At 42.6% G+C, this 12,316-nt stretch overlaps 1 protein-coding gene across 3 annotated transcripts in view; it reads left to right on the plus strand.

Annotated features, from left to right (window-relative positions):
• The window catches only part of AJAP1 (adherens junctions associated protein 1), a 446,974-nt gene that overhangs the window by 314,574 nt on the left and 120,084 nt on the right, over nt 1–12,316 (plus strand). The gene's annotated exons all lie outside the window — the stretch shown is intronic.

Genomic DNA, 12,316 nt, shown 5'->3' on the forward strand with positions numbered 1-12,316 from the left:
TAGCCAGGGAGTCATCAGAGTCAGGAGCTGGATGCAAGGCAGAATACTCTAGCACAGACTGAAGGCTGGGGTGGAGTTTTATAGCAGGAAGACACAGTGCACATGAGACCAAAGACGCCATCTTGAAAAAGGACAGTAATGCACAAAAGGTAATAAAAATGTTCAGAGTCCTGACAGTCTGTGAAAGTGGAGAAGATGTCCGAAAACCCTCTCTGAAGACCCCTCACTATATAGTTAATGCAACCTGTGGTTTTATGTTTTAACCCTTGTGTAAGCTGCAGTTTTCCTGTGTACAGGGGTGGACAAGGTTAACTGTAGGGCCTGCCCATAGTTTGCGGAAGAGTAAATGGGCACTAGGAGTTAGTTCCTGTTTTTAAAGTTAGTCTATAGAGAAGAAAGGATACCCTTAGTCAGTTTTAGCCATAACTGGGTGTGTGCAAAGAGCAGATCTGCAAGGTGGCATGTTTTCAGCATTCAAGCAACAGTGGCTGCAGTTTCTCCTCATAGCAAGCAAGTTGGGGCACCTACTGAAAGAGAATTTTAAGCAAGTCTCTGTTAGCCAGACCTGGAGGTCTTTGTGAAGAAATACTGGATCAGCCAGGCTGGAGCATGTCCATAAGGTTTGGTAGATAGGAGAGCTCCCTTTCACAATGTGTAGCAATGGGTACAGTGGTCACAGCACAACACATTGATCTGTGTTGCCATGTACTGGGAAGATGGAGGCCCCCAACATAGCTTGTTGTTTATTTGCAATATTCTACACAAGTAATGTGCCACCATCCGCAATCGTCAATTGTGAACCTCTGTCATATTGTACAAATGAAAAGCTTAAGCATTATTTCTGCTACCCCATTGTATATATGTTTCAGACCTAGTAAACGAGAGTTTATTTTTGCAAACCTGTCTGTCTTCTTCATCGCAGAGTTAAAGGTTCCCAGTATCTCATAAAGTGGCAGAACATAGTCTGAAGGTGCCATCAGCAGAACCAGTATATGTGCACACATCGAGAGACCCCTATGTAGGGTGTTTTAAGATGCAGAAGTAATTATCGGCCAGTTTCACCCCTTAGGTCCACCTTACATCTATACAATGCACATGACTGACTACATTGCAAATCTGTTGCTATCACCCACATCAACGATGACTTAAGGTACGTTTATACTTTCTGTCTGGTGGCACTAAACAACCGCCAAATGGAAAACATTTACCTACCAGCGGCCGTTTAGTAGTGTACACAGGCAGACCTATTTACACAGGACAATTCGCTGATGAGAATGAGGATCTTGTGTGCTGCACAAAATACAATTTCACTTGATGAACAAGCATTTTGATCCTTTATCAGGTGATTGGCAGCTTGTTGTTTTTCTTAAGAACGCTCATTTAAAATAATCTTTCAGTGTAAATACACTTTTACAGATGTGTATTTCCTTTGTTTCCTATGTTGACACATGCCATGATGACTGGCACAAGATTACCAACTTAAAAAAAAGACAATATTTGGCGATACTCTGCTCAGATATTTTTGTTATATGGTACATGTCTATATATAATTGTCTGTAATAGGAATCGCAGTCTTTTGAGGTTTTCGCTAGCACGTTGCAATAATGTATTAATCTGAATTTTGAACAAATTGAGTCTTCAAAAAAGTGGGAAAGGTTAACCTCCAAATTGTGTAATGCATGGACAACTCCATCAGAAAATTCTATTAATTAAATTCCATAATGAAACTTGCTTCATCTGCGCTTGGTCTGAATAAGTTTAAAGTAGGCTTATAATATTTCTTTCAAGGACCACAGCTCTATAATCACATATCAGTGCTGAGATAATAGCAGAAAATATTTTTTCCTTTTTCTTGACCTCTTACTATATGTTTCTGAATATTTTGCCAGTCATAAGATAAACCAAATACTCGGTAGAAATAGAAATACCGGACTCAATATTCTCGGTAATGTTTATTAGAATGGTGAACATAAGAAAATTTCCATAAGATCATATCAATGATGAAGAGGCTTATAATAGCATATGTCATTAGAGGAGAAGATAAAATAAGCCAATCCATGTTCATCTACTGCACTATCTAAAACATGAGCCAATGAAAAAGAGAAAGCAAGAGCAAAAGAGGCTTGAGAGTCAATTTCTGGATAAGCAATTCCAGCCTTTCATCATCGTCTGCGAATTGATTCTTTTTAAATTGTAAAGTAGATTCTACAAAATGTTTAGGACACTTGGCATCTATGTGTAATTTTCCTCCGCAATTGGATTATAGATATAGATTTGCACATCATAGGAAATCTAATTGACAGAGATTTATTTCTGAAAGTTAGAGGAAAATATATCGGGGCCAGGATAGGCATAATGTACTATTGAAAGTACTTGTGCTATCTTCAAATAACACCATAGATGTGTCTATTTGGGTGTTCGCACTTAAGGGGAATGTCTCATATATGAAATTTTAGTCTTGTTTCACTAGATGGAAGTCTCAAGAAACTAAATAATGCGTCCATTATTACAACCCCAATTCCCCAAAAAAAGTTGGGAAGCGGTGTAAAATGTAAAGAAAACAAGAATGCAATTATTTGGAAATCTCTTATAGCCATATTGCATGCACAGCAGAACATAGATCACAAATCAGAAGGTGAATGCTTTTCCATTTCATTTGAAAACATTATGTCATGATCTGTTCCAGGGTTTAATCCTGTCTGCACTTTTTCTGGGCAGATCATGTCAAGGGTTAACTTTGCTCTGCCTCTTTCTGGGTTCAGGTTTGCTATTTAGCTCTGATGCATCCTGCTGGTGGTGTCAGCTATAGTTCTGCCTTCGGCATGTGAACCTGACTCAGGTAGCTCTTAATTTGTCCTGGTGTGATTCCTGACTTGCCCCATGTCTGTCGACTCCCTCTGTCTGCCCTTTTCCCAGCATTTCTCTGTTTGTCTGCTTGATTCTCTGGTTCCTGACTTGGCTTGTATTCGGACTCGCTTCTGCCTTCTGACTTTGTCTTATCTGCTTCTGACCATTCCTGAACCTCTTGGCTTTTTCCTGACCATGTGTATTTCTGATCCTTTTAGTACTTCTGCCTATTGTTGTTTTTTGACTCGGCTTGTTTGACCACTCTCTTGCCACTCTGTGGCACCTATGCTGCTGCTCTGTGGTGCTTCTCTGTGTACGCAGTCTCACTTCTCTCTCAAGCTCCCTTTGGTGGAGGTTGTGTTATGCTGCACTGCAGCAGCATGACACTATAGCTGACCTTCTCCTTTGCTACTTCTCAGCAGGATGATTGGTGCTCTTTGTTGCCCGTGGCTGAGTTTGCATTTTACAATCGGAATAACCAGTCCACGGGCACATCTCCATTCTTCTGTAAATATGGGTTTCACCCCCATTTTGGATAATTTTCTAGGCTGGATTCAGAATATCCAGGGGCTGATACGGCAGTGGATCAATTGGGGGAGGTGTGGAGGGAGGTCCAGAAGAACATTGGGGAGGCTCAGGGCAAACATAAACTTTTTGCAGATAAGCGAAGGGTTAGGTGTCGAGTTCCCACTGCTCCACAGGGTCAATCTCAAACCATGTCTGCTGCTGTCTCCCATTCTCCTTCAGCCGCAGTGGAGCCTGCTCAGCAGAGACGTCGGTCCCAGCGTCTGCCTCAAGCAGATACTGTGCATTTGGTTACAGCTGCCATTCCAGGCTCAGCCTTTGTAACCAGCGTTGATCAGAGGCGAGCAGACATTCCAGGGACTAAGTCCTGCTTTTCTTTTACCGAGTATGCCCACGGGACGACCTCTCATTGGTGGTAGGGGGTCACATGCTCAGGTCCTGTAGCGGCTCCGATTGGAGCACTAGGAAGGTCCTGGAAGGCTACAGATATAAAAGGTTAGCATGGCCGCTCGGCCATGCGCTAGTATAAATCAGTTATTATGTGTGTGGATGTGTGCCTGTTCTGTTGAAAGCTCCAAATCATTCCCATCCCTAGTGTTGATGAATGCTCGTGAATGTTGGTGCTGTCTAGCGCCAGTTAGTGCCATCCAGCAGCAGGCACAATCTATAGTGTCTAACAGCAACGTTAGCCAGTGAGGCACCGTACACAACCAGTGCGCTTACCTGTCCCTAGTTAAGGTGTTTAGTCGTGTTCGCCAGAGCGGTGCTCCACACACTCAGTGCAGTAAATCATTATTTAGGTTTTTCCCTGGCACCGCAGTTGCGATGCCGAGCGCTAGTGGTCTAGAGGGACTCTAACCCTGTGTCCTTGGGGCAGAGTCCTGTGACCCAATACTAGCGTTCACTCTGTGGTATGGCGGCCCTGTGACGCAGCAAGGTTCGCTTCCTTACATACCAGGTGAAGCTAACCCATGTGTGTTTACATTATACCGCCATATACTGTCTGCCATTACAGAGCAGCAGGTGTCATCCCTGCACGGTGGACCTCGGGCTGCGAACGCACCTTATACCATTATAATTATTTGGTGCGTTCCGCCAGCCCTAAGAGACAGTCTGTAGGACCCATATTCCTGGTAGGAGATAAAGCGTGGCTGTCTACCAGGAACATTCGTCTTAAGGTTCCTTCTGCTAAGCTAGGTCCCAGGTTTGTTGGTCCTTGCAAGATCATTGATGTGGTAAATCCAGTTGCCTTTCTCTTACGGCTTCCTCCAGCCCTTCGGATCCCCAATGTGTTCCATAAGTCCCTTCTTAAGTAATTTGTACCATCCTCTGCTGGGCCTCCATCCCCTCCGCCTCCTGTCTCTGTGGATGGTCAGACCAAGTATGAAGTGGAACGGACTGTGGATTCTCGCATGGTGCGTAGTTCACTTCAGTATTTGGTCCATTGGAGGGGTTACGGTCCTGAGGATTGATCTTGGATCCCGGCGCGATCTGTTCATGCTGATCGATTGGTCCGGGCATTTCACGCACGTTATCCTGGGAAACCTGGGGGTCCTGTGGCCCCCCTTGAGAGGAGGGTACTGTCATGATCTGTTCCAGGGTTTAATCCTGTCTGCTCTTTTTCCAGGTGGATCATGTCAAGGGTTAACTTTGCTCCGCCTCATGCTGGGTTCAGGTTTGCTATTTAGCTCCGATGCATCCTGCTGGTGGTGTCAGCTATAGTTCTGTTTTCGGTGTGTGAACCTGACTCTGGTAACTCTTGATTTGTCCTGCTGTGATGCCCTGTGTCTGTTGACTCCCTCTGTCTGCCCTTTTCCCAGCATTTCCCTGTTAGTCTGTTGATTCTCTGGTTCCTGACTTGGCTCGTATTTGGACTCGCTTCTGCCTTCTGACTTTGTCTTATCCGCTTCTGACCGTTGCTGAACCTCCCAGCTTTTTCCTGACCACGTGTACTGCTGATCCTTTTAGTACTTCTGCCTATTTTTGTTTTTTTACTCAGCTTGTTTGACCACTCTCTTGCCACTTGGTGGCGCCTATGCTGCTGTTCTGTGGTGCTTCTCTGTGTTCGCAGTCTCACTTCTCTCTCAAGCTCCCTCTGGTGGAGGTTGCATTATACTGCACTGCAGTAGCATGATGCATTATCTCATTTAGAAATTGATGGCAGCGACACATGTAAAAATAAGTTGGGAAAGGGTTAACAAAAGGTTGGAAAAGTAAGTGGTACAAATGAAAAGCAGCTGGAGCATCAATTTTCAACTAAGTCATGTAACTGTGTAAAAAAGAGCATGTTAGAGAGGCAGAGTCTCTCAGAGACAAATATGGTCAGAAGTTCATCAATCTGTGAACAACTGGGTCTAAAAATTGTGCAACAATTTCAGAAAAATTTTCCTCAACATAAAATTGCAGAAACTTTGAATATCTCAACATCTTCAGTACATAATATCATCAAAATATTAAGAAACTGTGGAAAAATCTATGTGCATAAGGAACAAGGCCGACAGTTAGTTCTGGATGCTCGTGATCTACGGGTCATCATCAGGAATATTAAAAACAACGTGATTTGGTCAGGCAAATCACTGCATGGGCTCAGGAATACTCTCAGAAATCATTGCCTATCAGCACAGTTTGCCGTGCAAACCACAAATGCAAGTTAAAGCTCTATCATGCAAAGAAGCCATAAGTCAATCCAATACAGAAACGCTGCCCTTGTCTTTGGGCCAAAACTCATTTATAATGGACTGAGGATAAATAGAAAACTGTTCTGTGGTCAGATGATACAAATTTTAAATTCTCTATGGAAACTATGGATTCAATGTCCTGCAGACTCAAAAGGAGAGGGACCATCTAACTTGTTATCAAAGAACAGTTCCTGCATACGTATTGAAAGTCTATCAATGCTGAGCATTATATAGAGGTTTTAGAACAAAATATGCTAACCTAACTGTATTGTAGAACACATACTGCAACCATGACAACAGCATAGTGTTGAAGAAGAAGAGTTTTGGGTGATAAACTGGCTGACTGCAGTCCAAATCTTTCATCCATAGAAAACATTTGGCGTATTATAAAACAAAAAAAGACCCTGTACTGTTTAGCAGGGAGAATCCTTCATCAGACAAGAATGGGACAATGTTCCAAAAACTCTAACAATGTCTCCTCACCTCCCACATGTTTAGAAAATGTTGTAAAATGAAGAGAGGATGCTCAACAATGGTAAACTTGGCCTGGGCCCAACTTTTATGAGATGGGTAGCTGCCATCAGTTTTTAATTAGTTATTGTTTTTCAAATGAAATAGAAAAATTTCTAATTTTCACCTTCTGATCTGTGTTCTATGTTCTGTTGTGAATAAATTATGCCTATTGCATTCTTGCTGTCTTTGTTGGAAGAGGGTTGTATTATTTTATATGTTGCAGATAATTACATCTAAGTTTTAAACAGTTTCCTGGTGGCGACCATAGTGGGGTAGGGTTGAGCGACTTTTCCTTTTTTGAGGTCGAGTCGGGTTTCACGAAACCCGACTTTCTCAAAAGTCGAGTCGAGTGAAATCGGCCGATCTTCATGAAAAGTTGGGGTCGGGGATCGGCCGAAACACGAAACCCAATGCAAAGTAATGGAAAATCTATATATTTTTATATTTACTTCAGCGCGATATATGTGAAAAGCCGGTAATTCAATTGCCAGCTTTTCATTTCTCCTGCCTAAACCCGACATAATATGAGACATGGTTTACATACAGTAAACCATGTCATATCCCCCTTTTTTTTGCATATTCCACACTAATAATGTTAGTAGTGTGTATGTGCAAAATTTCGGCGCTGTAGCTATTAAATTTAAGGGTTAAATCGCGGAAAAAATTGGCGTGGGCTCCCGCGCAATTTTCTCCACCAGAGTGGTAAAGCCAGTGATTGAGGGCAGATATTAATAGCCTAGAGAGGGTCCATGGTTATTGGCCTCCCCTGGCTACAAACATCTGCCCCCAGCCACCCCAGAAAAGGCACATCTGGAAGATGCGCCTATTCTGGCACTTGGCCACTCTCTTCCCACTCCCGTGTAGCGGTGGGATATGGGGTAATGAAGGGTTAATGCCACCTTGCTATTGTAAGGTGACATTAAGCCAGATTAATGATGGAGAGGCGTCAATCCTATCCATTATTAATCCAATTGTATGAAATGGTTAAAAAACACACACACACAATATTGCAAAGTATATTAATGAAATAAACACACAGGTTGTTGTAATATTTTATTGTTCTCTCAATCCACCTGAAGACCCTCGCTCTGTAACAAAGGAAACATAATAAACCAACAATATACATACCATCTGTAGATCTGTAACGTCCCACGATGTAAATCCATCTGAAAGGGTTAAAATATTTCACAGGCAGGAGCTCTGCTAATGCAGCTGTCATCGTGCCTGTAAACCCCGGGGAATGAAGGAAATGTAGGTCAATGACCTATAGTTACCTTCAGTCGCGGTGATGCGCCCTCTGCTGGATGTCCTCATATGACGTCGAGCGTGGGAAAAAGTTCCCAGGCTGCAGTTCATGAGGACATCCAGCAGAGGACGCATCACCACGACTGAAGGTAACTATAGGTCATTGACCTACATTTCCTTCATTCCCCGGGGTTTACAGGCACGAGCACAGCTGCATTAGCAGAGCTCCTGCCTGTAAAATATTTTAACCCTTTCAGATGGATTTACATCGTGGGACGTTACAGATCTACGGATGGTATGTATATTGTTGGTTTATTATGTTTCCTTTGTTACAGAGCGAGGGTCTTCAGGTGGATTGAGAGAACAATAAAATATTACAACAACCTGTGTGTTTATTTCATTAAAATACTTTGCAATATTGTGTGTGTGTTTTTTTTAACCATTTCATACAATTGGATTAATAATGGATAGGTGTCATAATTGACGCCTCTGCATTATTAATCTGGCTTAATGTCACCTTACAATAGCAAGGTGGCATTAACCCTTCATTACCCAATATCCCACTGCTACACGGGAGTGGGAAGAGAGTGGCCAAGTGCCAGAATAGGCGCATCTTCCAGATGTGCCTTTTCTGGGGTGGCTGGGGGCAGATGTTTGTAGCCAGGGGGGGCCAATAACCATGGACCCTCTCTAGGCTATTAATATCTGCCCTCAGTCACTGGCTTTACCACTCTGGCGGAGAAAATTGCATGGGAGCTCACGCCAATTTTTTCCGCGATTTAACCCTTAAATTTAATAGCTACAGCGCCAAAATTTTGCACATACACACTACTAACATTAGTAGTGTGGAATATGCAAAAAAAGGGGGATATGACATGGTTTACTGTATGTAAACCATGTCTCATATCATGTCGGGTTTAGGCAGGAGAAATGAAAAGCCGGCAATTGAATTACCGACTTTTCACATATATCGCGCTGAAGTAAATATAAATATAAATATATATATATATATATATATATATATATGTGTCTCAATGACATATATATATATATATATAAAAAGCAAAACCCGACTTTGGAGCGAAGATTGCCGACGGCAGACCCGATCCCACAGTGAGATCGGGTCGGGTTTCACGAAACCCGACTTTCCCAAAAGTCGGCGACTTTTGAAATTGTCCGATCTGTTTCGCTCAACCCTATAGTGGGGGCTTATTTTTCCTTCCAATTTTGCCTGAAATGTGTCAAACTCTGGCCAGAAGGCCAAAGCTGGCCCATGGGGTGGGTTTAGTTGGCCTGCAATTCTGGGCCGACCCCCAACCCCCTTGCTTGGCATCGTACTTTCTAGTGTATGTATTGGCATCCTGGTGTCATGTCGGACGCTGTTCACACTAGGGCGTCCGACAGACAGCGGTAATTCCTCATTCGTCCACTATATGCTCAGTGGCGCCGGCTAGATTGATCCAGATTGTCCGGGGTTAATCTGGCTGGTACTCGGGTTGGAGACTTAGTCACGCCCATTGCCTTTAAATAGTTTTGCTGGGCTTTGGGCGTCGCCGATTATAGCTTGTGTCTTGTGCCTGGTGATCTCGGTCTGGAGTGGTGGTCTAGGAGAGGAAATATTGTACCTGGTGGTGTATTATCCTTCATTATATTTCTCCCTCCTATATTTGTATTGTTTTGCCCTGTGCACATTATAGTGTTTTCCTGTGTGTCTGCGGCGTGGTGCGTTTTTTAGTTTTCCCTGTCTGTGCTTTCTGTAGGGGTTGGTGAGAGTTCTTATCACTGGGTGGCGGGTGGAGGTTTCAGCTTAGTACTGAAATAGGACTCAGGGTCAGGCCTGGCGGCCCAGACATGCACACCTTCAGTGTAAACTCTGGGAGAGGGACAGACAGGGTTTCCCTAGTTTGAGGGATATTGCAGGGGCCCGGGTAATCTGCTATAGTCTACCCAGTACCCCTGTGACACCTGGATGCCGATATAGTTGAAAGCAATGATAGAGTAGGGACACTGACGCTCGCTCCACCTTCATTATTGGTCTGCATATGACATCTCAGGGCAGCGGACGTGATGATGCCATTGCAGCGGGCCCGCTCTGCCAAGTAGTGAAGAGCTTCAGAGCGCTCGGTGCTGAGACTGTAGCAGTGAGGGAACTAAAAGACATGAGTATTTACTTATTTTTAATGTGGTACCCATTAACCTGTATTGAGGACAATGCAGGGTCCCGTTATACTGTATGGAGCACTGTGAGGGGCAATTTTAGTGCATAGAGGACTATGTGGGTCATTTTACTGTATGTAGCACTATGTTGGGCCTATAATACTGCATGGAGAACTATGTGGGACCCATTATACTGTATGAAGCACTATGTGGGACCATTATACTGTATGGAGCACTATGTGGGATCATTATACTGCATGGGGAAATATGTTGGGCCATTTTACTGTATGGAGCCCATTATACTGTGTGGAGGACTATGTGGGGCCAATTATATTGCATGGGGCTCTCTGTAGGGCTCATTATACTGTATGGAAGGCAATACAGGGCTTAATATGCAGTATGGAGGACTATATGGGGCCATGGAGCCCATTATACTGTATGGAGGACTATGTGGGGTCCATTATACTGTATAGAGCTCTATGTGGGGTTAATTATATTGTGTGGAGGGCTGTGTGGGGATTACAGTTGGGGAATCATACTGTGATGGGGTCACCATACTTTTCCATGGTGGTCAGGGAGGTATGGTAGGGTAATAATTTCATGTGTGTGGAGGAATTCACTGAGGGGGTTTCTTACTGTGTTTGGGGGCTTTTTATTGGCATCATACTTTATTGTCTGTATTAGTCAAGATTTTTTTTTATCATTTATTACTACATGTTTAAACTAGGCTATTGGGCCATATGCTTTTTACTGCTCTTACATAACATATTATTGCAATACTTTATTTTAAGATTTATTAATTAAAATGTACTTTGTTCATGGGGCAACACCTTTAAATTTGTTACCATATAAAAAAGGTTCATCATTATATTTGATGATAAGGAAAAACTTCCTGTATTGTAGACATTTTTTTAAAATAAATATCAGAGTTGGTCTTCAACTTTGACCAATCTTTTAATTTTGGCCCTCTGTGTATTTGAGTTTCACATCTCAGTGTACTACTGAATGTGGTTTGTAGCAGCTGTAATAAATGCAATTATTAGAGAAATGTCATATATTGAGACACTCTCAGTAGTCCAGCCCCTTCCCCTTGGAAGTGACATAAGAGCTTCATACACAACCTCACTTGTGAGTATAGTGCTGGGGTGTTATTCTGATTTATCTTGATCTACATCAGTACAATAAAGCCATCATTAAATCACTTACTATGCTGTTTGCAATGAACCAATCAAACAAGAATAATATAAATACCGTAGCTCAACACAACAAATTCAAAATTATTCACACCCTGCTTGTAAAGCTTTTTGACTCTTTAGTACTTAGCCTGTTATGACCTTCTGAAAATGTGATGCATAACCAGACATCAACTTCTGGTAATATTTCTAAAGGATCTTAGCCTATTCCTCATGGACACTGGTCTCCAGGTCACTAATAATCTTGAGTTGTTGAAAGTAACTACACTCTTCAAATTCCCACAAAAAAGATTTTCTATGTGGTTCAAGTTAGGCAACTAGGAAAGCCGCTCTAGAATCTTCCAGGACCTGTTGTAAAATAAAATCTTGGAGGTCTTTGAGATATGCTTGGAATCCAAAAACATCCAAGCTCCAGCATAGTCAGAGAAGGCATAACAGTTTCCTAGAATTTCCTGACACTTGATTGAATCCATACTGTCCTCCATACACTGAGGGTTTCAAGTGCCAGAGGAAACAAAGCCCAAAGCCACCACCAGGCTTCGCAGTAGGCATCACCAGACCACCACCATGCTTTATTGAACACAGGATGTTCTTTTCATTGTGTACTTCATTCTTCCTTCTCTGGACATACCTCTGATTCCTAGACCCCCACGGCTCTTGTTTGGTTTTATCACTCCACAGAACAGAATCCAAACCTCATGTGGCTTATTTATATATTTTTCAGCATATTGAAGCCAACTTTTCTTGTTCTTTTGGGTCAGTGGAGGTGACATCTTGACATTTTAGCACCTTCAGCACTTACCATGTGCAGACTGAGACTTTATAGTGAATGTTGGTGCACCTCTGTTGCAGTCACGCCATGGTTTTTCATCTCTTGCCTCCTCAGGAATCTGGTGGCAGCTGGTGAAAGCTTCCTTTTCCTGCCATGTCCAAATAGTGCAGCCAAGGTTTCAATAAGTTTGAATTTGTGAATTATGCCTCTAACTGTATTGTTTAGAAAATGCAATATTTTTTGATCTTTTTTTATCTGTTTGCTTGGTTGTGCAAAGCAATGATCTCTTCTCTAAAACTTTTTGCACCACTTTCTTGACTTAACATTTTCAAACATGCAACAAACATCACTGTTAACAACCCCGTGGCTAGTCTAAGTATGTGACA

Source organism: Ranitomeya variabilis, chromosome 4 (genome assembly GCF_051348905.1).
Source record: "Ranitomeya variabilis isolate aRanVar5 chromosome 4, aRanVar5.hap1, whole genome shotgun sequence".
Classification (NCBI taxonomy): Eukaryota; Metazoa; Chordata; class Amphibia; order Anura; family Dendrobatidae; genus Ranitomeya; species Ranitomeya variabilis.